The following is a 6,382-nucleotide window of genomic DNA, read 5'->3' on the forward strand; positions in this document are numbered from 1 at the left end:
AATTATGTTGGCACAAGCTGATCATTTGCTTATCTTACATATAGGTGGATGCAGAACACTTTGCACCCTTAGCACACAATCCATTTCCTTTAATCTACCAGCATTTCTATTAAAGATCTGTCTATCAAAAATTCAATGGGACATAAAACTCTTAATAACTGGCATCTTCACACTGCTAAAACATGTTGTTGCATTTCTTTTAATCAAATGGATGCTTCCAGACTACTCATATACAGGTAGTTCTCAACTTACTTACTTACCTACTTCAAAGTTACAATGGCACTAAAAAAAGTGATTTATGACCGTTTTTCATACTTATAACCATTGCAGCATCCCTATCATATTTGTGACGGTTGCGGTGTCCCAGGTTCATCTGATCACCTTTTGTGACCTTCTGACAAGCAAAGTCAGTGGGGGGGCATTTAACAACTGCTTTCCTAACTGAACAATTGCAGTGATTCACTTAACAGTTGTGGCAAGAAAAGTTGTAAAAAGGGGAAAGAACTCATTTAACAACTGTCTTGCTTAGCAACAGACATTTTGGGCTCAATTGTGGTTGTAAGTGGTGGACTACCTATATTGAAAGTACTTAAAATAAGTTAAGCATGGTCCTAGGTTACAAATCTAGGTAGTGCAATTTATTGCATAGCATGGATTAGATACTATTTACTTACTAATGCCATCACCCCGGTTAATCCTATAATTTTACCCCAATTTAGTAATATGTATGAAAAGCTGTATTTGGTTATCTGAATGCTGTGGTATAAATATATTTGTTTAAAGTCAGCCTTTGCAGAAAATCTATTACAGTATTTTAAAATAGCTGGAAGCCTGAATGTAATTCCACATATCAAGTCAACATTACTATTTCAGATGAGGAGTGACATGTTCATGCCATTAAATATATGCATGTTCATGCCATTAAATATATGTATGACTTATCTCCCATAGATTTCTGCCTGGCCAGTATATGCCAAGTGAATTGGCTGGGTCTCTTTGATTAATCAGTGGCATCTATCAGGGCTAAGGTAACATGTCTTTTATGTCATGGTGCCTGCCTCTGGAATGAGATCTCCCTTAAAATCCATGTTGTCTGCACCCTATTAGCATTCCATAAAGCCTTGAAGACCTCGTTATTCTCCTGGCTTTGGGTTAGGATGGATGGGCCTGCTGTGACTATATTTTTTAACACCATCAAACAACATCTGCTATCCCAAGTCCTTGGGAAGAACTTGATAGGTGGACAAAAATACCAAATCCAGTCTAAACATTTGGCTGACTGTGCAACCAACCATAATAATAGATGTAGAACAACTGTAGCAAAAGAAAGCAAAGATAGTACTAATAGTAAGAGGTGCCTTGGATGCAATTCCAAAACATCTGGAGCACCACTTGAACACCATAGGCATTGACAAAATAATTACCAGTCAGCTGCAAAAAGCAGCTTTACTTGAAACAGCTTTCATCTTGTGATGATACCTTTAATATTATTAAACAAAAACATCTGCCTATCCCAAGTCCTTGGTAAGGACTTGATAAGTGGACAAGAATGTCAAATCCAGATTAAACAATTGGCTTGACTGTGAAACAACCATAATAAGAATTTAAACTTGTATGTTGCCTGACTATTGTGAACCAATTCAGGGGTACAGTCAGTCTTCCATCAGGATTGATTAATTGTTTCTTTTTTCAGTCCATGATATTAATCATAACTAATTCCTATTCAAAGCTGCATTGCTTTTTTCCTTTAATGTCAAGCATAGGGAAAATCAGGAAGTCCAGGAACTTCAAATGGATATAAAGATTTATTGCAAGCTTAAGCTCTCTAAAAGAATCTGAACTAGTAATGGTTAAAGCAAATCGGTGGTAGGTAAGAGTCAATGGATTCAAAGTGGGCTGGACTTTGCTCTCTTGTGGGTACAAAGGGACTTGAGACTGATGACACATTTGACCCCTCCCTTGGGCTCAGCCTGGTAATTGCTTACATCTCAGTATCTTGTATTCCCGGCATATAATACCAGTGGAAATCTATTGTTTTAACTATTCTTTGGCATAATTGAATTATTTTTATTCTACAATGAACTAGTTCAAACATAGGTCCTGCTTGATTTACAGGGACTTGCTCCTAGATAAGTGTGCCAAGATTTTAGCCATCATCTCAGACAACTCCATGCAGAACAGCCTTTGCATCTGCCATTTTTTTATTTGTATGCAAAAACAAAATTTTTTGCAGCATCCTGTGGCCACATGGTCACATTTTATGATGGTTTTGCTGAAAAGGATCGGTTTTCAGCAATAAAATAAATCCAGCAATGCTTCACCAATACCATTGGTTTGCTTAACAGCAGTGTTTGCTCTACAACTGTCACATTTGTTTAACTACAAAAAAGGTTGTAAAATGGGGTCATTCACATGACCAACTGTTATGATATATGACTGTTGTGGACAAACTCTATTTCAACTGCAGGTATAAGTTTACCTGTATTATGGCTTCATATGCTGAATGACCCTAGCCAATGTTGCTTCCTTGGTGGATATGTAAGAAATTCTTTAAAGTTTACTACAATTTATAAGCCAGGAACAATTTTGTATTAGAGCTTAGCAACAGCCCATTCATGACTTGCTCACAAATTTCACCATGATTAACACGTTGAGGCTTGCAGAAAGTCACATGATAGAAAACCAATTAAATTTATAAGATCTCATAACTATATGCAACAGCTAATTATACCTGTTATCCTACTTTTCCTGCCTAAATACTTCATACAGCTGGGCTTGGCAGCTGTGTTCTTACTTGCAAAATATAACTAGGGCAATGTTAATGTAATTACATGATTTTAATAGGAGTCCAGAATGTTTGAGTGCAAATCAAGAACATGTACTTGCAATATAGTCCAATGCCTATTTCTTAGCAGACAATTTCCTATTGTTTACCAAACAAATCCCAATGACTAAGTATTGACAGGAAAAACTTGCCTTAATAACTACAAGAATGTCAAAAGGGAACATGACATTTCACGATTAGGCACTGGATTATGAAAATGATATTGTTGCTTTTGTTTATAAACTTTATAAATAATAAATCTTGTCCAACCCCCTGCAAAGCAGAATTCTATTATACCATCTTTCATTGATGTCTATCTAGTCACCTTCTAATAACCACTATTAAGGAAGGCTCACCATGCTTTAGTGATATTGTTCCATTGTGGAATTCCTTCTAATATTCTGCTTAAATCTCCTTCTAATTTCAATTTTTACTCCTTATCCTGTCCCACAGGGTTTATCTTGATTTATTTTAGACATTTTAGCTAGAGAGTTTCCACTATGAGGAAATGTAGTTCTTTTTGTCCAGTGACATTGGATGTGGTTTTAGTTTTAAAAACCCTTACACTAGTCATGTTTTCAATATTAGAGGCAGGGAACTAAACAATGCAATTTAGAAGATGGAATTGACATATTCACCAAAGCACCTAAGGATAGGACAAGAAACAATGGGTGGAAGCTCATCAAAGAGAGATTCAATTTATGCACTATTTCTGTACCAATTCTTAGCACCCCTTTTTCTGCAAACTAATCACTAATCCATTTCCTTTCATCATACCTCATCAAACTTGCTTTCCAGACTCCTTTTCACCTAGCAGCTTCCCTTTGAACCTTCTCTACATCCCTCCTAAGGTGTGGTGCCCAGTTCAAAACATAATACCGTACTCCAAGTGTGTTATTACCAGTACAGAGTACAACAAAACAAATGTATCACTTCCGTAATATGAAGGAATTACTTCTGATAATGAAACCAAGCTTGAATTAACCTTTCTAGCTGCTGCATCAACACTTCTTGCTCATAATAAACTAAGGATCACTAGAATTCATAAATCTTTCTCTCATTGCTGTCAAGTCAGATCTCCAGTATTTATTCTTTTGATATGTCATTACCCAGTTGCAAAATCTTATGCTTGATATCAGTGGACCCTATTCTATTGAATTGGGCTCTGTTCAATCTGCTGAGCTCATCATAAGTTTGCCCTTTAAGGAATTAGCTAAACCCTGTAGCTTGGTGTCTTCCAGATTTAATAAGCACCCTCTCCATTCTACCATTAGATAATTTATGAATATATTGAATAGCACATAGTTGAGCCCAGTGCCCTAGACAGATACCCATATCCATATGTCACTGTAAACAACTTACTAGTACCGTTTGTCCTATCAATCACAAATTGACCAGATTGTAATATTTGGCTGACATTATGTACTTTGTCCACAAGAATATCATGAAAATCAACTGCTTGATTGGGATCAAAATATAAGACAACTATAATGTTCCCTTGTTCTATTAAACTAATTAATCTGTCATAAAAAAGAAAAGGGTTGTTTCACATGATTTGTTCTTGACAAATGCATGCTAGCATTCATTCCTAGGTGCTTGCAGGTTTTGTTGTTTGTTTAGTATGTTGCTTACTTCAGGTATTAAATTGTCTGTAGTATCCAGACTCAAAAGTAAGGTTTTATCTTCCTTTTATATTGATGGAATTATGTTTGCTCTTCAGTCATTTGGCTCTTCTCCAGGAATTTTTAAAGATTTCTGTCAGGAGTTCTGGGAATTCTTGAAAAAACATGTATATTTTAATCGCCATATTATTAATAATTATCCTATTATTATTATTATTATTATTATTATTATTATTATTATTATTGATCATCGCAGTCAGCCAGATGTTCAGACTGGATTTGGCATTTTTGTCTACCTATCAAGTCCTTACCAAGGACCGGGGATAGGCAGATGTGGATGTTTGATGGTATTGCAGATATCGTCGCAGGATGGAAGCAATTCCTAGTAAGGCCGCCTTTTGCAATTGACTAATGGCAAATTTGTCAATGCCAATGGTGTTCAAGTGATGTTCCAGTTGTTTTGGAATTGCACCCAAGGCACCTATTACTATTGGTATTATCCTTACTTGCCTTTGCCATAGTCTTTCTATTTCTATTTGTAGGTCTTTGTATTTTGTTATCATCTCCAGTTCTTTCACGTCTATTCTGCTGTCTCCAGGCACTGCCACGTCCACTATCCAGACTTTTTTGTCTTTCTTATCAACAATTGTTAAGTCCGGGGTGTTATGCTGCAGGTGCTTGTCTGTTTGAATTCGGAAGTTGTTGTTGTTGTTGTTGTTGTTGTTATATTTTATGCTGTCCATCTAGCTATAATGTGACTGTGTGGCTATCTTACATTAAAAAGAAAAATCATGCTAAATAATATTAATGGTCTGCATTCTATTTCTAATGGATTTCCCCATGGGAAATCCCCAAATGTGATATGAAAGCAATAGCATCTTCCTGAAGATGCTTCATAGCAAGTGGTATTTGGAAAGCTATTGACTTATTATGTGAAGCCATAGTATGGTTTGGGGTTTGGCAATATATTGTGTGAATTGATATCAGTATATATATATTCAATTGATATTGAATTGGTATCAGTAAATATTCAATCAACTATGAATTATTTAATTATTTAAACCCATGCTAGTGCTATCTTATATTTCAGATAATATAGCAAAATCATGTCTAATAACCATTATCTTCCATAAATTTATCCAAATTTATTTTAGATGTTTTAGCTGGATAGTGTCCATTATGAGGAAAATTAGTTCTTTTTGCCCAGAGACATTGGATGCAATTGGCTGAGACTAAGTTTTAGTCTTCTTACACTAGTCATTTTTTCAATACTAGAGGTAAGGAACTAAATTGGATATAATTTAGCTAACTATAGTTTGGAGAACAGTTTTGGAGCTTTTTGCTATCGTTTTAAAAATTAGCTATCCTAAATAATTTGTTTATTATGAGCAAATTCCATACCTTTATTGCTACATGTACAAGAATCGGTTGGGTGTAGTGATTAAAGGCATTGGGCTAGAAACTGGGAGATTGTGAATCTGGTCCCGCCTGAGGCACGAAGCCATTTGAGTGAGTTTGGGCCAGTCACTCTCTCAACCTTAGACAGTGCCAAAAACCCCACTACCTGGACTTGTCCAGGCAATTGCCAGAAGACAAGATTGACTTGAAGACAACACATGTGTACATTGATATCTAAAGAAACTCAGTTTCTCTTTCCACAGTGGGAATGATAATTTTCTATTCTCTCTTTAAATGGGGAACTGATCAAGAAGAGGATCATACACCATATTCCATGTTTTCTGTGTTTGCTCCAGACCTTTTGTAAGAAACTTTGTTTTTTTTTTCTCCCTTAAATTCAAATGAACTATCAAAAGTAAATGTTGTCTAGTCTCTAGAGCAGGGGGTCCTAACCGGGGGTGCGAGACAATATTCCAGGGGATGCAAAAACTTGGGATTTCAAAATTATAGTGTATATGCATAATTTGTGCTGTTATTT

This window comes from Crotalus tigris, unplaced genomic scaffold, assembly GCF_016545835.1.
Source record: "Crotalus tigris isolate CLP2741 ecotype Arizona unplaced genomic scaffold, ASM1654583v1 scf7180000017933.3771270, whole genome shotgun sequence".
NCBI lineage: Eukaryota > Metazoa > Chordata > Lepidosauria > Squamata > Viperidae > Crotalus > Crotalus tigris.